At 34.2% G+C, this 21,814-nt stretch overlaps 1 long non-coding RNA gene across 1 annotated transcript in view; it reads left to right on the top strand.

The window, feature by feature from the left end:
* The window catches only part of LOC148130442 (uncharacterized), a 28,108-nt gene extending 6,759 nt beyond the window's left edge, over nt 1-21,349 (top strand). Inside the window, exons 2-3 of the long non-coding RNA XR_015749799.1 lie at nt 6,498-6,565; nt 21,280-21,349. This is a non-coding gene — a long non-coding RNA (uncharacterized LOC148130442). The remainder of the gene's footprint in view (nt 1-6,497; nt 6,566-21,279) is intronic.
* Nucleotides 21,350-21,814: the final 465 nt, after the last annotated feature.

Below are 21,814 nucleotides of genomic sequence, written 5' to 3'. Positions count from 1 at the left end.
TGCAGAACAACTTTGCAGCCCCATCAGACCAGCCTTACTCTACTACAGCACTTTTTATGTTGCTTGCATTTCATAGCTTCCTGAAAATACAATCTGCACAGCCTTCAGACAGACGCCTGATTAATTCAAATAATTGACTGGCTAGTTCTAACATGTTTAGTCAGAATAAAATCATACTAACTTAGATGAGTTTTCCTTTTTAATAAATATGGTTAGCACTTGCACTTACCTTTTCTCTAGAATTAAGCTCAGATTTATTATCATAGGTTGGTGCCTGCCTGTTTTTAAAACTTTATAACTTTATGTTTATTTTAGTTGAGATTGCTCATTCTGTGACATTAAACATTTAAAGATTGGGTTACTCTTACATACATGATCAAGAAAGTCAGCTATATTGGGGCGCTCATGCTCGTAATTTTAAATATATAGAGTCTTACAGTCTCCTGGTTTCTAGCTGGGTAACTTAACCAAACTGGCTCTAAGAGTTATTACCCATTACTAGAGGGTAATTAAATATCCCTGGCAAGTTACTTCTTCCAAGGCTTACCAGTAAAAGATATTTATAAAGATTGCTGAACCTCTGGGCACATTTTTGATAACACAAGGAATTCTTCCACCATTCTGCAAGAGAGAGGAAAATGCTTTGAATTTTACTAACCAAAGTCCATACAAGATGGGAATATAGGTGCTTTATTTAAACAGTTTAAATAAAGTTTAACTTCCATTTTTCTCCTTAGCTCTACCATCACTGTGAAAATTCAGTCTGACTTTGTAGTACAACCTGAATATGTCCTGCCTCGTTGGAATTTTTCTTATTCCAGTTTGTTTTTCCACCCTATTTTTACTATTTACATTTTATCACCACTCGAGATAAGTACTTGGAAGCCTGGGGAAAGGTAACATGTAGAATTTAATGCTGGCAGACAGTAAAAAAGTTGTTCCCAATTTCTTATCTCAAAATCTCGAACTCCCCAGGGTGACGTGTGTTAAGGTTGATGCTTTATTTGCATGTGACATATTGTTATTTCTATCCATCAAGTGAAAAAACTTTTCACTACTTCTATTGCATGCTTGCCTAATATGCCTGTACATTTTATATTCTATCTGTTTTTAAAATGGTCATTTTTTGATTTATTGCTTTTAATAAGGCTTATTATCTGCATACCATCTGCAGTTTTACATTGTCTCTTCTACAGATAGAGGCTCCTTCATCTCCTTCAATTTTTGAACATAGTAGCAGAGGATGTAATCACCAAGCATAGTAATGTAAGGCTATTATATTGTAAGAAAGAAGATGGATCTGTGAGAAGAAATGAAATTGATCATTTTTGTTTCTAACTTCCAGGAAGTTACCTCTATTTGTGCCAGGGTGTGAAGGAATCTTAAAAAATGAAACAACCTGCTTTAGCATCTAGCCTTGTTATGAAAGGAAGTATTGTCAGCAGCAGATACATTAAAATAATGCTGCTGCAAGTATTAGTTATAATGCCATGAATAGATACAAATATTAAAGTCTCACTGGATTGTTTTGATGAAATGGGCTAAGAATGTTGGTTATAATACACTAAAACGCAGGAGATTTTTGCATAATTATAAACAGTTCCTGGGAAAATCAGTCCTGATTACATTCAAATTGGAGATTTGATGAGCAAAGAGGGCCTGATTTGCTTTGAGTTTGTAATGTGAAAATTGAGGCAATCATTTTCACCTTGGGTTGCTTCAAACTAGGAACTAGGAGAAAAGGTCCATAAACTATAGAGAGTGAAGGGCAAAATATGTAAAGCTACATAGAAAAGAGCAAGGATGGCAGAGGACATTAGCCTTCCTCAATTTTTTTTAATCTGGATGCCTTCACAGGTTTTAATGAAGTAAATTTTTGAAACTGTCACTTTTTACCGCAGGCATATAAAAACATCTTCCAAAAAGGTAGCTATGTTAACACATTGCAGCATAAACAGCAAGAATCCAACATGCACTGAGAGTAATGCTTTGTTGAAACATATTTTTGCCAGTTTTGTTATGTTGTGGTAAGAAGTAATGACACACGTTATTTTGTTTTTGAGATTGGATTTACCATTCCGGGATGTCTTTTGAACCTGCATATGTATTATATGGAAATTGACAACAGTGGAAAAGGGTCCTTCAATAGATAAATTACTCAGTGGATTGAAGAACTGAAATTAGATCATCTTATGAACAATTAATATTCTTATAATTGCTTATAGGTTATAAGTTGCTTATAAATATAGGTTTTGTATGGACACTTGCAGTGAAATGTTGTCTTTATTGTAACAATTGTGTACAATTTTATCTATCTATCCACAGGTATAACACACAGTATTTATATATGCTGTTTTGTTATATTTCTTCTTTTTCTTTTTCTTTTCATTTTCTTTTGTATGACTGCTGACTCCTGTGACTGCTTAATTCCTGCAATTTTCTTGGCAAGATTTTGGAAAGATTGCCATTGCCTTCTTCCAAGGGCTGAGAGACTGACTGAGCCAAGTTACCCAACTGATCTAGTGCCTAAGCAGGACCAAAATTCCCAGTCTCTAATCTAGAGCCTTAACCATTAGCTCCTTTTCCTGTTACGTTTAATTAATTAAAAATTGAAATAAAAGCAATATCAACAAATCTTATAGCATCTTATAATAAATAACCAATTTATTATTATTTAAACTTTATTTGACAACATTGGATGCAAGATCTGATAAACAGGTTATGTGCCACTCCAATCATTTTTATCTATGAATTATCTTATAGTACTTAAGTAGTATATACACCACACCACGTAAGATATACACAATCTTTCAGATAGCAGGACAAATAAATATAATTTTTGAATAATCTGATTTTTCTTGTAGCAGTTAATTTTTTTTGTTTGTAAGTCTTTACACATCAAAATAATGATCAATGGCATGACTTTACAAAAGACATGTTGGATAGTTTGATCTAAGTTGGCCAAAAGGCCTTTGCATCTACAAGAAACGTATCTGTGGCTTTTCCATTTTGCAGCTTTCTTTGTTCTGAGAACAAAGTGCTGCTTAGACAGTTGGAGTACAGGAAATAATTAATGGGTACTGTGGCTGCAATCACTGGTTGGGTTTGCCATGGTGCTAGGTCTTTAGCAGGTGCCAAACGAGGTCACTACTGAGACATTCACAGAACTTACACTCTACTTCATCATATAATCTTGTTCCATTTCTAATTACATGAACAGTATAATTACTGTTACTATTTTTGTGTTGATTTGGGGACACTAACTAGAATGAATGCAGAGCAATGAGCAATGCAAATTCAACTGTCTATCCTAGCATTTAAATTGCACTATATATAGTGGGGTAGGCATGCTTCAGATAAATTAAAGGAAACATGTATGATAAAATGATCTGAACATTGCTAATTTACCTATGTTTGGAAAAATAGATATGAAGATAAATAATACTTTTTACCCATAGCATACTTTGAACACAACTATGTTAAATAACAATCAACTTAGTTTTTGTGAATTGGCTGTTTGTCTTTAGATCAGAGATCAGTAAAATACAAAATAATTGCAGTGATTTTTCCTGCAGATTTTATTTAATGGATTTTTTTTTAAAGAAAAGTGACCTATTGCTATATGTATGAAGTAAGTGTGTGTGTGTGTGTGTGTGTAAATTTTCCAAGCTGATAAACATTTTGTTTTATAGGGATGGACAACATATGGATGAACACAAACAATTATTCACTATTCTACAGTTTTGCAAGCAACAGCAATAAAAAACAGGCTTGATACAATCCAACATCACCGTTTAGCCTTTCAATGACCAGGCTGGCATAACAAACTTTCTGGACCTTCTGAAATTGAATTAAATTGAATTGAACATTATTTAGACAAGTATGATTGGAATGCATATTTGCAAGGCATTTTGGAGAGTTTGTTCCAGTCAAAATAACATTATTTTTTTTAAATACTGTGGACAATACATTTTGTCATATTGAGAAGCCACTTATTTGGTCATAAAGCATTTCTCTGGAAATCATTGTAATTAATGATTTCCTTCTTACTTTTTTATTGTCTTTTTTTGAATGTTGTGTAAATGTAGTTTATATGTCTACTGATGGTTGATTTGTTCACATGCCATGCTTTCAGGAATTCTCTAGTATTTTGAGATTTAAATTGGTCTAGGCTGCTTACAGTTTTCCAGTTAAAACTATGGTTGAGTCTGTCCATATGTTGTGAAATTAATGAGTTTTTATTGTGTTTCTGATTGCTAATTGGTGTTCATGATGCGCTTTGCTAGTTTTCTGCGTCTCAGTCCTACATAGTGGCTGTTGCAGTCCTTATATAGTATGTTGGAGACATACTCCAAGAAAGCATTTTTCTATGCATCTCCTTCCACAACTTATATATCAGTTCTCTTCATAAAAAGCTTTTCTCATCAGTGTTTTAATTAGCAACTGTAAACAGGACTGTTGGGGAAGGGGTTTCTATTAATGCAAAGAGCTATAAAAGAAATGCAATCTATGATTTTCTTCAGTTTTCAGCATTTGGCTAGTTCTTTACTTGATTACTTTGAGAAAACAAATACATGACAATAGTTTTAGTCTGTCCCTTGAGGGAAGAAAGACTCTGGAACTAACGGAGGACCTTGCTGTTAGAATGCTCTTTGATATACAGTACATGTTTGTTATGCACTGCCCAACAACCTGGCTGAAAACTTCAATAATATGGTGATATGATATGTAGAGATCAAAATTCCAATACTGATTCTCAGCTGTAATAAGAGCTAGACTGATAATAAAAAGGGAGATGGATTTAATCTCTCAGTTTCATAAAGTGAAGAAGGTAGATATGTGACCTGTCTCAGATTCTCATCCTTTTGTTCTTGAATCATTTTTCCATCCAGTGCTTGAAATAGTTATAATTAAGTCTTGCTGAATTTTAAAGAAAACCTTAATCTCTTTCTCCTTCCTTTCATTCTAGTTGCTGCCTCAGTCACACAATAGCAATTTACATTATTTATTGTATGTACTCCCATTAATTCCTGATAAATGTGTTTCTGCTCTCTCTTGGCCTTGCAGTGGGATAGTGTACATAATGAAATTTCAAGCCTGTCAGTCTGTTTTTCTCCTTAATGTTGTCCCACAGGATGATAAAGACAGCAAACAGAAATAAAATGAAACAAGGAAAACATGATTTAAAACAATGTCAGAGTGTTCGTTGAAAATATGCCTCAGTCTTTTCTACAGGTAGACAAACAAGTGTTCTCTGCCACTTCATCTGATTGCAACAGAAACAACAAGTCATTCACAACTGGATAACAACATAAGCAGCAGCACCAGCAAAATTTTCTCCACAGTTGTTCTCCTCATTACCATGTTGGTACAAGGTTTCCATTTGGCTTGCATTTTATTGTGAATAAAACCAGACCTGTAGGCATGCTGTGTAACAAAAGGCTTTGACTAATGTGGTCTGTATACTTTGGATATTAAAAAATAATGTTTCTCTTTACCGATGGGGTTTGGAAGCAGCACAGTTCTATGGGGCAATGTACCTCTCTTGCTTTTGGCTATCTAGTTTTGACTTTAATCTTGTAAATATTTAATACTTAGGATTTTAATTATAAGGAACCCAGAATTGCTTTGTAGAGTGAGTTGGGAGGAATATAAATGTGACAAACAAAAACAAATAATCCTAGTGTTTTAAAATAAGCAGAAGTTTAAAAAAAGTTGCAGATCGGTTTCAGCTTAGTTTGAGGGAATCGGGGAATGGTCAATGCAGAAGTGGCCTCAGAGTTATAATATTGAATTACAATATGTTTTAAGTTTCTTTAGAGATTCTTTGGAAACAAAAATGGAAATTTAAAATAAAACCAATAAACATATAAATGGAATCCAGATTTCACAATTGCAAAAGCCTTGTAATATTCTTAATGTATGCAATTGTTCAGTTAAGCAAACTGAAAAGCTGTTTCGGGTTCTCTGCATGCACCTACATAGGAAGCAGAATCTATGAAAGGAAGAGTTCTAATTGTACTCCCAATAATGAGAGAAACATAACTCTTGAGTTGCAAAGTTTGATTCCGGTTGCCAGGCAGGGTTCCATGTTTATTATATGTGTATTTTTAGTTCAGTAGCATCTCTGTTTTATTAATAGGAGTCAATAGCCTTGGTAAAGTGCTATTTATAAAGTATGTGCAATAAGAAGGGAAATCCGGCTCATGTAGTAAAGAAAAGTTTCACTGATGTATGAGGTCAGAGCATCTATAATTAACATATCCTATACCTGGATGTTTGGTGCACCTTCAGGAAGCACATTTTAACCTAGGATCACTTAAAAGCATGGGGAAAATAGACTACTGGGTTATTTTAGGTTATTTTCCTGCCTCCAACTGTCAGCTATTTCCTAGATACAGATGATGAAAATGAGACATTAAATAATTGTGTGTTCTTATGTGCAGTTATATTTTAACACCCACGATGTGTATATATTCAAGAGAACTATGAGAAAGCAAACTCCTACACCTTATGGGTTTGAGTATTCAAGCATGGTCAAGTCTTGGCTGCATCTTCAGCAAATGTAAGAATTTTTCTAGATTTGGATTCTTTAAATGACTCTACCTCTTTTTGTTTATTTAAATTAGAATGTTTTAAAATAAATCAGAATCATTTTAACACAAAGCAGTTTGAGCCTTAAATTCCTTGGAGTTTCTTTCCCATCATCCAAAAATCTGCTAGAAAGTTTAATGATCATCTGGAACAGAGCTCTCCAAACTTGGCAACTTTAAGACTTGTAGACTTCAACTCCCAGAATTCCTCAGCCAGCTATGCTTGAGGACCCCTGATCTGGAACATCACAAGGAAGTCAGGAATAGGGGAAACAAGGAAACTGAGAAAAAATATTGTCTCTTACAGCAGGTGTGGTCATTCAGTCAGAGGCCTTTAATAGGAATGATAATAGCCTATGATGTATTATTGTACATGCTGAAAAATAATTGATAAAGACACAATAAATGGTAAAAGCCTTGTTCTGTTCAGCCTAAAAAGCCTATGAATTACACATAAGGCAACACAGGTTACTTCCATACTCTGAATGACAGTATCATGGTTTGAAGAAAGTTTCTATTCAGTTTGAAGGAACATCTCCATAAGACCAGAAACTTTGCATTGTTGGAACTGCCAGTAGCACAAGACTTCTGCTGCTACATTCAAGAAATATTGATAGGATTCTCTTGAAACTTTGTTACTCAGACTGACAAGTTCAAACAACGTTAAAAACTTTGGATATTCTTTTTTTTTTTTTTTTTTTTATAAATAAATTTTATTAAATTTACAATTAAAAACATATCGACATTACATACACAAAAGGGAAAAAAACAAAAAAAGAACACTCGGTCTTACAAACTGGAAAGAAAAGAGAAGAAGAGATGTAAAAGAAAGAAAAGAAACAAAGGAAGAGAAAGAAAAAAGAAAAAAAAAGATGCGTTTAAAAACAGACAATATCCTTTTTTGACAGTCTGCAAGATCCAATTCTCCTACTTTAATTTGAATACACACATCTTATCGATATCTATGCTTAAATTACCCATTGTCCATTAAGCAGTTTATCTCTGGACTAACCAATTATACCAAGAGTTCCAATTATCGTAAAATGTTGAAGACTCTTTGTTTTTAAGTGCTATAGTTAATTTATCCATTTCTGCACAATCACATATTTTCTGGATGACCATTTGTTCTGTAGGTGCATAGGGTGATTTCCAACACTGGGCAAACGCTAATCTGGCTGCAGTTAGGATATGAATTGTTACATATTTCATCTTTTTGGGTAAATGTTTATCAGAGATCCCTAGTAGGAAGAACTCTGGTTTGTATTCGATTTGTTCTTTGGTTATCTCCTCCAACCATTTTCTGATTTTTTGCCAATATTTCTGGGTTTCTTTGCAAGACCACCACATATGAAAGTAGGTTCCTTCTATGCTTTTACATTTCTAGCATTTTGGACTCGTGTTTGGGTTCATTTTCGCCAACCTCGAAGGGGGCAAGTGCCATCTATAAAACATTTTGTATGTATTTTCTTTATATGCTGCCGATTTTGTAATCTTAATATTTCTGTTCCAAATCTTTTCCCATTCTGATAATGTAATACTTCTTCCGACATTCCTGCTCCAGGCTATCATGTTCCCTTTGACTATCTCTTCTTCTAATTCTACTTCCAGTAAGTATTTATAGAATTTGGATATGTTCTTTTTGTTTGATCCTAGTAAAATTTTATCTAAATACTGCAGTTTGTTATAAATTCCAAAGTCTTTTATATCTTGTTTGTATCTGCTATGGATTTGTATATATAACCACTGATCAATTTTAAATCCCTGTTCCTGTAGTTCTTGTCGAGTTTTTAATTTTCCTTGCGGATCTAATAAATCTTTATATTTAATCATTTTTGTTATGTCCAAATTATTGGGGTGTACCATTGCCTCCATTGTTGATAGCCAGATCGGAATTTTTTAGATAGTGTTTTTTGCATATTTTTTTCCAATTAATTAATAATGAGTCCCTAATGAGGTGTCTATGAAAGTAAGACTGCTTGGGTTTCCCCACTTCCCATAAGAAGGCATGCCACCCTCTCTGGAGGTCATGCCCTTCTAATGCTAAAATTCTTTTGTTAAGTAAGTTCACCCAGTCTTTTATCCATAATAAGATAGCTGCCGAATAATATAATTCCCAATTTGGAAGGGCTAGACCCCTCTACTTTTCGCATCTTGTAAGGCCTTTACATTGATCCTGGGTTTTTCCCCTGCCAAATAAATGTAAGTGTGATCTTATTTAATTCTTCAAAAAAAATTTTTGGCAACTTAATTGGGATTGTCTGGAATAAATAAAGAAATTTTGGTAATATATTCATTTTAATCGAGGCAATCCTGCCCAATAAGGAAAGCTGCAACTTATTCCAGGATTCTAAATCTTTCTTTGTTTGTTGAAGTAGTTTATCATAATTGTTCTCTTTGAGTGATTTACCTTGTGGTGTTAACCATATTCCTAAATATTTGACCCTTTTTGTTACCTGTATCCCCATCATTGTTTCTAATTCTTCCTTCTGGTTTTCTGTTAAATTTTTGGTCATTAATTTCATCTTTTTTCTATTAATTTTTAATCCTGCCACTGTGCCAAATTGTTCTAATTCTTTTATTAGATTATAACCTTTTTCCATGGGTTCCTCCAAAAGAAAACCATATCGTCAGCAAACGCTTGTAGTTTATATTCTTCTGATTTGACCCTCACTCCTCTAATTTCAGAATTTTGTCTAACCCGTGTTAAGAGTGATTCTAGGGCAAAAATGAAAAGAAGAGGTGAGAGAGGGCAGCCCTGTCTGACACCTTTTTCTATATTTATTGGATCTGTTTGTTCGCCATTGATTAGTATATTAGCCTGTTGTGTGTTGTAAATAGTTGTTATAATGTTTTCAAATTTGGTGCCAAGACTCATATTGTAAATTTTTGAATTAAAAAGTGCCAATTTAAGTTATCAAATGCTTTCTCAGCATCTAAAAACATGAGTGCGGATTGTTTCTCGGGTGGGCTTCATAATATTCTAGGACATCGATAACGGTTCTTAAATTGTTCTTTATTTGTCGGGACGGAAGAAATCCATTTTAATCTTTGTGTATATGTGGATTTAAAGCTTGTTTTACTCTATTAGCTATGATAGAAGTAAACAATTTATAATCGGCATTTAAAAGTGAAATCGGTCTATAGTTGTTGATGTATCTATGATCTGCATCCTCCTTCGGGATTAGCGAAATCAGCGCCCCCCCCACGAGTCCGGCATCTTGGCTGCCAGAAGTACCTCATTAAACACTTCCAGCATCAGTGGTCCTACTAGTTCCAATATTGCTTTATATAGTTCTGCCGGAATCCCATCTGGTCCTGGAGATTTGTTATTACTTTGATTCTCCATTGCTGACTTCAATTCAGACCATGTAATATCTTTATTCAATAACTCTATCCATTCCTCTCCAATTACCTTGTCATTCGTCTCCTCTAAATAAGTTCTTATTTTATCTTCGTTAACTTCCTCCTTTTTATATAATCTTTGAAAATAGTTGTAAATGATATCTTTTTTTCTTCTCTATCTCATGTTGTAAGACAACTTTCTCATCCATTAGTTGGTGTATCAATCTCTTTTCTTTCACTTTTTTAAGTTTATGGGATAGCCATCTTCCTGGTTTATTTGCATGCTCAAAATAATTTTGTTTGGACCTTTTCAAGTTAATTTCTATTTTATCTTGTTCAAGTAAGTTCAATTTATGTTTAATTGTTATTAACTGATTTTGTGTTCTCTGGTTTTTAGGGGATTTTTGAAGTTGTATTTCTAATTCTTTAATTTGTTGTTGGAATTTATTTTGTTGGGCATGTATTCTTTTATTTCTCATGGCATTATAGGAGATTGTTGTTCCTCTTATAATTGCCTTCATTGTATCCCAAATATTTTTGTTTCGTGGTTGCTTCATTATTATTTTCTTTTAGAAAATAATTTAATTCCTCTTTCAGCTTCTTAATGTACTCTTCTTCGTTTATTAACTGAGTATTTAGTGTCCATCTTTTCTTTGTTTTTCTCCTATCTCTCCAAATTAGTTGTATTGGGTTGTGGTCGGCCCATTCATTTGGTAGGATTTTAATTTCTTTTATTTCATTGGCCAATTCCCCATCCATCCAGGCCATATCTATTCTGGTCCAGATTTTGTGTGGATTTGAATAATATGTGAACTGTTTCTCTTCTGGGTTTAGTTTTCTCCATAAGTCTATTAAGTTTAATTCTTTCATCATGTCCTTACAGGGCATAGAAAATTCTCTTTTCCCTTTCTTGTTCTTATTCACATTACTATGGTCTTTTTGATGATCAGCAATGGAGTTGAAGTCGCCTATCATGCAGATATTCCTTTTTGAAACCTATTATTCTCTGATGAAGATCTTTAAAAAATTTCCCTTGTTCTTCATTTGGCGCGTAGATTGCTACCAATAAAAATGTAATATGATTAATCCAAATTTGTATAACCAGAGTTCTTCCTTCCGGATCCGACCAGGTTAGTTCTGCTTTTACATCATCTTTCACAAATATTGCAATTCCTTTCTTTTTATGTTTGTCTGCTGGTGCTGTAAAAAGTTTTCCAAGTTTCGGGCAAATTAAATATCTTTCATCCTTTTTCCTAATGTGTGTTTCTTGTAGGCATATTATGTGGCGTTTTGTCTAATTAATTTAGTTAATATCCTTTTCCTTTTAGATGTTGAATTTAAACCATTTATATTAATGGAGAGGAGTTTCTTTCCTATCTCCATTTATCTAGGTCTGTTTAGTTTTTGTCTAGTGGTGATTCGGTTTTCTTCTTGCTGTTGTTGTGAGATTGGTTCTTCTCTCCCTGGTTGTGGTTTGTCGTTCCCTAAATTTTGAGGAAGTCCTTCTTTTTGGTTTCTATGGCGATTACGATCATCCTGTGGTTTCCTTTTAGTTTCCTCCTTGGTGTATTGGTTATCCATGCCTATTAGCTGATCATGAAAGTCTTGGGCCTGTTCTATAGAATCTATTTTGATTTTTCTCTCTTTCCAAGTTATTAACATCCCTTCCGGGATTAACCATTTAAAAGGAATTTCTTTTTATTTAAATAATTGGCCAAGAATTTATAATCCTGTCTTATGACCCTCACTTTCCTTGGGATTTGTTTTAGGATCGTAATCTCTTTACCTCTATATGTTATTGTTTCTTCTCTGGACCTTTTAAGAATTAGGTCTCTCACACACTCCTTGTGAAAGCGAATATGAATTTCTCTTGGGCAGTTATGGCGTCTAGCATAACTTGTGCTGACCCTATACACCTCGTCAAATTCTTTGATTAGATCGTCTTTTTCTTTCCCTAACCATTCAGCCAATAGTTCTGCCATTAATTGTTCTAGTTCTTCATTTTTCGCTTCTACCACATTTTGAAACCTTAAATATGCCGCTGCTTTATCCATTTCAAGGTGGACAAGGGAGTCTTCGGTTTCTCTAGTTACATTTCTAAATTCCTCCTCTATCCTTTCAAAGTTTGTCTCCATCCGTTCTGTCCTACTCTCTATTTCTCTTATCTTAACTTCGTTTTCTCCATAGCCTGTTGCAAGGACCCTATCTTATCCTCCACCTTAAGTAAATCTGCTTTCATTTCCACTTTAAGCTTTCCCATCTCATCTTTTAATTCGCTAATATCCGCTCTGGTTTCTTTGTGATTCTTAATCATTATTTCTTGCATCTTGGATATTGCTTCTTGCAAGGATAGTAGGGTAGCTTGTATATTAACGTTAGAGACATTGGACTGTTTTTCCCCTATTAGAGATTCTTCAATGGTTTTTGGATTGTTGGTGAAGCAGAAGTTAAAGTAGTTGTTAGGGTCGGGGTGGTCTTCCTTCCCGATTTCAAAGCCATAGTTATCGTGGAGGTCATCTCTCTTAATATTTGTTTTTGTTGTTGCACTATATTGGATATATTGTCCCAGATCACCATTCAGTGTTTAACTCCTAAAATAAAAATTCTATTCTAATACTTCAATCAAATATATAGATAGGCAGTCTGTACACCTATATTATAAAATGTTATCTAATAATATAATAATCTTTATAATTAATTTATATACTGAATATCAATATTAATCACCAATAATACATCAAATCCAACCCAGTTACTTCTTTAAGAATTAATCTTAAGTATTCTAAATAATCTAAATCAACACTATTTTTCACTCTTTGTTGTTACTATTTAAGACAATCAAATCAATTGTCACTGAAATCTATAAGGACAATATACCTTTTTTCCCCTCCTTTTGAGTAGGTAAATTTATCAGGCTTTTTAAGGTGTTAAGATAGGAAGGAGAAAGACTGAAACAATGGGGGAAGAGAAGAGGGAAAAGTTTACCTTGATTTGAGGCAGTCAATAAGCAAGGGCTAGAGGTTCAAATTGTAAAAATAGTGCCTAAATGGTAATATTAAAGTATTACCAAATAGAAATTCAATAAATAAAGAAATGTGATAAGAGAAAAAATATAAAATAAACTTTATAGTCAGTCTTCAAGCTAAAGGTTTAAGTTTTGAGTTTCTTCCCAGCACTCCGGGAGCGAATGGTATAATGTGCTGATTAATCGCAATAAGAAGTCAATCCTTCCCAGCCTTCTGTTGGTCTCTTCTTCCTTCTTCCTCTTCCTTCTTTCCCCTTCCCGGTTTTGAGTTCAATGTGCAAATCTCCTTCACCTATTATTCCTCCAAAATCCAATAGTCATCTCTTCTTGGTCGCTTAACAATCTGTCCTCCCAGCTGTATTAAATAAAGCCAATAATCCTATTGAGCTCAATTCAGAGAATTAATAAGTCACTTTCACCTCCTTCCTCTCAAATATTGTCAAAAAAGTTAATCCCAAATGCCAAATCACTCACAAATTCAAGTCTCCAATCTCCTGGTTTCTGATGTTCTTCCTCTCTCCCCAGGGTTTCCCTTTCAAAAGCTGTAATCCACACTTTCGTTCTAACGAGCCTTTCTGCTCGTGATTGTCACACTTCCGCTTTTCAAGCTGCTTTTCTGGCCGCTTTTCTCTCCTGCTTCCACAAAGTGCTACTCACAACCAGGAAGATAAATCTCTCACCCCACTGTCATTCTTCAATCTTCAATCTTCAATATTGTATTAAGCTCTTTCAACACCTTTTCCTGCTCCGATCTTGCAGGCTGTCACTATCTTGCTTAGTCACCTCAGTGGCAGAACGGACTTTGGAGCCGCCATAAACTGGCAGCTAGCTCTTCCACGCTGGGCTCAGGAGCTCTTCTCTTCATTACCAGGGGGTTGCCTACCCCCACCCTGTAACTCGAGATTCTCCTATACTGACACGAACCTCTCCGGGTTTGTGTATCCCCTGGGGATCACTCCAGACGCTAGAGAAGGTAACAGAAAACCACAGCAGTCTTCTCCACCTCTGCACGTCCCTGTCCTGCCACAGGGTTCACTTCCTTCTTCTCTTAAACTTTGGATATTCTTAATGGCTTACTGTTTATATGTAAATTATATGTGAATATAATGTGAATTATATGTGGATAACTGCGTTCCTGTCAAACAGGCAACAAATAGTAAAAATAGGGAGCGCTATATCAAACCCTGCTCCAGTTAACAGCGGTGTCCCCCAAGGCAGCGTTCTAGGACCCACATTCTTTATACTCTATATAAATGACCTTTGCGATCACCTTATAAGCAACTGCATCCTCTTTGCGGATGACGTAAAACTATTCAACACCACTGACAATGCTACTATCCTTCAAAGCAACCTTGATTATGTGTCTGAATGGTCAAACATCGGGCAACTCCAAATCTCGACCAACAAATGCTCTGTCCTACACATTGGTTAAAAAAATCAGTACACCAAATACAAACTAGGTGGATATGACCTTGTTGATGATCCTCACTCTGTCAAGGACCTTGGAGTTCTCATATCAAATGACCTAAGTGCCAGAGCTCACTGTAACAGCATTGCTAAAAAGGCATTAAGAGTTGTAAATCGAATCTTACGAAGCTTCTCCTCTGAAAATATCAAATTGCTAACTAGAGCATACAAAACTTTTGCCAGACCAATACTCGAATACAGCTCATCGGTCTGGAATCCGCACTTGCATATCAGACATTAATACAATCGAGCGAGTCCAGAAGTATTTCACGAGAAGAGTACTACACTCTTCTGCTTTCAACAGAATACCCTATATCACCAGGCTTGAGATTTTGGGCTTGGACAACCTTTAACTACGCTGCCTACGGTTAGACTTAAGCATAGCACACAAAATTATCTGCTACAATGTCCTACCAGTCAATGACTACTTCAGCTTCAACCACAACAATACAAGAGCACAACAGATACAAACTCAATGTAAACTGCTTCAAACTTGATTGCAGAAAGTACGACTTCAGCAACAGAGTGGTCAATGCCTGGAATGCACTACCTGACTCTGTTGTTACATCCTCTAACCCCCACTCCTTTAACCTCAAACTAACCACTATTGACCTTACCCCATTCCTAAGAGGTCTGTAAGAGGCGTGCATAAGTGCACCATCGTGCCTACCGTCCCTGTCCTATTGTCCCCATTTATTCATACCTATTTTCTGTATACTTACTCATGTTTATACTTATATCTATTACCTTATAAGTGATTGACAAATCAAATAAATGAATGAATGAATTTGGCCCCTACCCTGTATAATTGAAAATTTGGCCCCTACCCTGTATAATTGAATTTGTGTCTTAAACTGACAGCCCACAAAAATGGGGATTTCTTTATTTTTTTTAAAGATTCTTTTACAAAGTAAAAACAATACAAATTTAAAGAAAAAAGAGCGATGAAAAGTGATAAGCAAATAAAGAAAGAGAAAGAGGGAAAGAAAGATGTAAAGAAGTGGGTTCCAATGTTCCTTAAAGCAGTTATAAATGCATTCATATTTTGTCCTCTTTGTAAGGTTACAGCATGGCTCCCTTCTTTCCATATTCTCATTTTTTAATAATCAAATCCATAGACCACAAGTTTTCACCAAAAATCCATACAGAGTTTCCAGTTACTAACAAATGTTATTGTCTTCTGAAGCAAATAAATCAATGTTGTCATCGCTTCAATTCTATTATCTTCACCAATCATTCTTCATTGTAGATATTTCCATTTTTGTCCATATAATAATTTCTCTGCAGTTACTGTGTAGAAAAACAATCATCCATAATTCTTTTCTAAGCAGGAAAAAAACAGTTCCAGCTGAATTTTAATCTGTAAAATTCTTGGCATCACTGAGTTTTTGAGCATAAATTTTCTAGCCTTTTTACAAATCCACCAAGCACGATAAAATTCTTCTTAATGTTTTCCACATTTCCAACATAATTTACAAATTCTGGAAAGGTTTTTTCTGGTTTTATATATCAACAGTATGTTGCTTTGTGGAAATTGTATTTTAAATTATAAAATAATTTGAATATTCATACTGTGAAATTCATACTGTGAATTTCAGTCCTTTCAGCGACATATTTTTCCATTGATCAACCTGTATATTATTGCAAAATTTCTTAGCTAATTGAATCATACATTTTTTTAACCCATTCTTCTGGTTCAAATATCAATAAAACCTATGGTCTTTGACTTCTTTTAGAAAGCAAAACTCAAATCATTTGCTAATTTTATAAACTAAGTATATGCGTGCACAAATTATCTCATGGACTATAAATATTCTACAATTTAGTGCATATCTTTGAATCTTTCTTTTTGTCTGATTTCTTTTTATTCAATAATAATGTAGGCTTTATTTTAGTGATAGGTAAATCATCAATGTGACGATAATAGAGAAGGATTCAGAAAGTGTGAAAGTAGTCCTGGGCCTTTTATGATTGCAAGAACTTATTAATGTGTGGAAGCTAATTTATTGACATTTCAGTTGTGCTATGTTTGAAATAGCAATGAAATAACATTTTTATGGAATTTTTTAAATGTTAAGCTTCTGGGTGAAGGAATTTCCCATTGGTGGGAACTCTTCTTTATCTTGCCTCCTGACCCAAAGTCAAACCAATCTTTATAGATGAAAACAATATATGATTACAAAAATATTGGCTTCCATCCTTTCACAAATTTCTATGGGCTTTAAATAAAATAAAAGGAAAGATGCTTTAGCAATTGGGTAGGTTCCAATGGTATCTACATATAGTTGACAAATAAACAGAACCTGTACCAAAAATATGGCAAGGTGATACAAATTTATTTCATTGTCTGTGAGTTTTAAGGGGGAAGTGCCGTTACTGCAGGAGCTATGGCAGTCTAGAGGGTGGAAAACTGATTGGGATGCCATTTTAGCATTCCTGGTTCAGTCAACTGGAGGGAAAATTGAATGGATTATAGTTATCTCTCTCCCTCTTCCCTTCTAAGTATTTCAAGATTAGCAGAAGTGACTGATATTTTTGGAGGAGGGTGGGAACAAAGAAAGAAGTCCGCTCCAGGTTGCTTTTGTGGAACTAAAGAATGAAAATGGCATGTTGTAGAAATTATAGCTTATCATTTTCAATAGGATGTCACTTTAACATATTTATTGTTTTTCAATTTATTAAAGCTGGGTTCATGTTCTTTTGCTTATATACTACACTGGATCCTTTAACACAGAGGTGGTATTCAGCAGGTTCTGACCAGTTCTGGAAAACCGGTAGCAGAAATTTTGATTAGTTCGAAGAACCGGCAAATACCGCCTCTGACTGGAGATTTTACAGTTTCCTCCTGCCACGCCCACAAAGCCACGCCCGTAGTAATCCCACCACTGCTTTAACATTTCTCCCTGCTAACAAAATCCCATCAAGTCCCAGATCCTGGTATGTGCTTATTGCTAAATCCTGTTTAGAGAAAGAAGATTGTAGACAATGAGGATGTAAATTTAGAAAAAGAGCTAAAATCATCAAATTATTTAAAAGGAACATTTTGTTTATGTTACAGTTGATATATAATCAATACATGTGTGTCATACTTAGAAAAAAAGCACATAAGACAAAATCTAGATCAGCTAAATCTAAATCTTATATCAGCTGACATCTCTTCTTTACAATCTAATTAGGGAATAGCCCAAAAAATGAATAATTAACAATAGAATACATATATAAACTATATTCCCATTTCAAGATTATTAATAGAGGTTTAAATATTGCATTGGTATCGTAAATCTTTTCATTCTTCACTTTAAATTAATAAAGACTAATAAATCAATAGATCTTTCCTCAATAAACAACTGTTTTATCCTCTATTTTTGTGATAACCTATAACAGCTAATGGATGCTACTTATATCTTTTATATCTATTTAAATAAGATTATTGAATGTTCCCCTTTACTTCCAGTATTCTACAGGATCAGCATTTTCAGAAAAGGCCAAAACACAGCAAAAAGCTGTCCAGATGTCTTGCGGTTTTTAATAACCACAAGAATTAGAGAACCCCAGCAGACTGCAAGATATTTCTTATTGTACTGTTACCACATGAGCTTTTCCTGACTTTTTTATTTTTACAGGAGGGCAGGACAGGACAGATTCACTTCAAATGATAAATTATCCATATATATATAATCTTCCTTAGGCATATAAAATAAGTATTTCTAACATATCTGAAATTATTAGAGACCAAAATGAAGAGATATACAGTAGAACAAAGACCTTATAAAATGGTATAGGGAATGTATGAGAATGATTTTAAAAGAGAGAGGCTTTTGACCTAAGAATCATATTCACTGGAAAATATATTCATGCAATACTTATTTGTCTTTGATTATTCACTATGACCTTTTCCCCTCTTGATTCTTCTTTTTTTTAAAAAAAAAGTTATTTCATGCTAGGTCTATTTAATCATAATTGAGCTTTTTAATTGGTACAATGGATTTTAAGTTTACTGTGTACATTCCTGGCTTTCATCCTCTGTAAGCCATCTATTGTCCTAATCTATTGTCCCACCCTATCTTATTGTCCCATCCTATTGTCCCCATTTATTCGTACCTATTTCCTGTATTCTTACTCATGTTTATACTTATACGTATTATCTTGTAAGTGATTGACAAATCAAATAAATAAATAAATCTTATATGAAATTGAGGAGCTATAGCAAATAGAAATTTACAAAAAGAAAGGACATATTTTAAGTGGGAGATAGTCACATAACAAAATAAGGATTTTCCGGTTTGCTAGCTTTCGGTGGAGGCAGGGATTTGCCACTGTGCGATCCCGGCTGCGTTCACCGCCAAGGTTCCCCCGATCCATTTGAATCTGGGGGATACAGCTGCCCTGTAGAGGCAGCGGAAGATAGGGGGGATCCGGCAAGGGGTTTGGGGGTGCCGCAAACCCCCTCCCCAGCCGGCTAAACTCCCTTTTCCCAAGGCGGAGGAACGGCGATCAGCAATGGTCGCCACGAAGAAAGCTGCAGCCGGGTAAGCAGGAGCAGGAGGGAGAAAGCTGAAAGGAAAGTGAAAGTTGCTTCTAACTGGGACAAGACGGGAGAAAGTTATTTGGAACCTTGAAAGCTGTTAAGTATCTATTGTTCCTTGCGAGAGTTACAAGCTGCGAATACCCTAAAGGGAAAAGTTTTTTTTTTTTCTTTGTTCGACTCTCCTTCCTAAAGTGACACCGGAAAAAAAAATCCTTTTGGCTGTGAGTGGGAAGGGAGAGTGAAAAAAAATCTGAGCAAAATTTGAAAATAAGGAGAAGATTGCCTAGAATTGCAAAGAGTTTAAAAACTTCCAAAAAATATATTTGAAAAGGATTTGTGATTACTTTAACCCCAGAAAGAGAAAGTCAAGAAGAAGAAGGTATTTAAAAGAAACAGTCTGTTTGGATTGTTTGGTGATTTTGGAACCTTTGGAAATTATTTCTGATTAAATCATCTGGGTGGTTGTTTGGAAAAACTTTTTCTTTACACAATGGCATCATCTATGGATGAATTGGAACTTATATATCAAAAATTTGAAAGAGAAAAACAAGGAGGTGAAGATGGACTTGGCACTATTTTCCAATACTTAGAAATGGCGGTTTATATTTATGTGAAGCAGAATGAGGATGATGGGGATAAAGAAGAAGGAGAAGCCATCTTTGATGAGAAAAGGACTTTGATTGGAGAAGGGAAAAAGCGGAGGTCTTTAAGATCTGGAAAAACAGCCCAAAAAGAGAAGAAAAAGGTGGAAAAGGGACATTATGTTAAGAAACAACAGAAAGGGGGAAAGCAGAATAAAAGGGAGGTGGGGAGACAAGGGGTTAAAGAGGACAAGGAGAAGAAGAAGAAGCAAGGGAGAAAGGATGGTGGGGAGCAAGATATTAAGAAGCAAAAGTTTTTCAGAGATAATGGATAAGTCTTATTGTTAATGGGATTCTAGAAGGTACATAAGATTGCATTTTTATATCTGTATTTAGAAGTAATTATAGAAAATTAGAAATAATATGTAGTTTAAAATGTGATAAAAGATTTAACATAAACAAGTGAAATTTTTGTTAAGAAAAAGGGAGTATTGTAATGAAATATGATCCAAGATTGTGAGGGGCGGTAATAATTGTGGAAAGCATAAGTGTTCCTACAAAGGCATGACATTCAATTGAAATGGATAAAATGTTTAAGATATAAATGATTGTCAATATTAATAATTAGAAGATGGTATATTAGCAAACCTTTTGTGAAATGAGATTTGAAATAGAAGAAGGAGGAACATTCCAATGAAATATTGAGCTATAATATGTGATGTGGGGGGGGGGGAATAATTTTGAAAAATAGGGCTCTCATAAAAGCACGCAATTTAATTGAAAAGTAATGAGTTAAATATCTAAGATATGAATGAATATCAATATTAATGAATAGATTTGTATTATTTTTGATAATATAGTATAATTTTAGAATGTACCAGACAGAATCCCAATGTAGGTTATGTATTTTATATTAAGTACTATAAATATAGGGGAAAAAGACAAAGGCATCATACTCCATATAGTGTATAGGAGAAGTATTTCTTCTTTTTTTTTAAAGAAGAAAAATAAATGATTGGCTGGAATAGAACAGTCAAAGAATAATAAATATTACGATATGAATTGAGAGGAGATAAAAAATAAAAATGAAATAAAATTGAGAAAATTTAAAGGAGAGGAGAAGTTATATAGAAAATTGAAAATGTTAAGAAAATATGAAATGGTATGTAAAATGAATATGAAATTGAACTTGTGTCTGTACCAAGAGTTTTAACCCGGGACTAAGCAACTTTCAGAAAAGAGATTTTTTATACTTTTATGTTTTGTGTTTATGTGTATTTATGTATTGTTTGTCTTGAAAAATAAAACTTGTTTAAAAAAACAAAAAACAAAAACAAAATAAGACAAAACAATCGAAGCAATTAGATTGGATTATGGATGTCTTTCTTTGCCCTATGACATATGTCATGATTGTTAACTTGTTAATTTAACAGCCTCTTCTCATAATATTGTAGACTCTTATTGGCCAGCAACTAAGCATTGAGCAGCTGGCAATCCTCCATACTATTAGTTAAAATGATGTAACGCTGTTGGGCTCCTTTTTAACAGCTATTAGTTAAAATGAACTAGCACTATTTGTCTGGTCTCCATATTGGTTCCTGCATGTAAATGTAAATTGTCTCCATTAACTATCATGATGTTCCTGGTGTATATAACTTTAAAAATGGCCTTAATTTCACAACATTGTGGTACTGTACACTGCAAAGTTCTGGTAACTCATTTTGAATCTTTCTTTTATGTCAGGTTTTCCTGATTGGGCTGCTGTGAGAAACAAGAGAAGCTGAAGTGTTATAAAAGTGATGGATTTAAAAAGGTAATAAACATAGGGAAATTGCTTGCATTTTAACACTTAAAAAAACAAATATGCAAAAAGCTTTTCTTCTGATTGATAATGACCTACCTATCCATCATCTATCTAAAAACACACAAAACCCCACAAAAATTTAGATTTAAATATCTAAAGAAGTTAGAAGTTTAAAAATACCTCAAGTTTCTATTAGACACGATCCAGTGTTGTTTCATCCAGAAGGAATCAAGAGCTTTTTAACAAAAATATTAGTGCTGAAGCATAAATGGAAAGGATAAACAAAAACTTTATTTAATTTTTTCCTTTTTAAATTCTAAATTTATCCTTAGCCACATAGAATCTTACTGTTCAGTATTCATTTTAAAGAACTGAAAATTTAATTCAAAGGCTAGTGTTGATATATTTCATCAAATCAATCACTGCTATTTGATATCAAGTGTATTTCCAGGAACATATAATCCCCTTTTTGGC

The sequence above is a fragment of the Notechis scutatus genome, chromosome 5 (genome assembly GCF_049901735.1).
Source record: "Notechis scutatus isolate UNSWTSFEM ecotype Mainland chromosome 5, rNotScu1.2, whole genome shotgun sequence".
Lineage (NCBI taxonomy): Eukaryota > Metazoa > Chordata > Lepidosauria > Squamata > Elapidae > Notechis > Notechis scutatus.
This window is presented reverse-complemented; position numbering and strand designations above follow the sequence as displayed.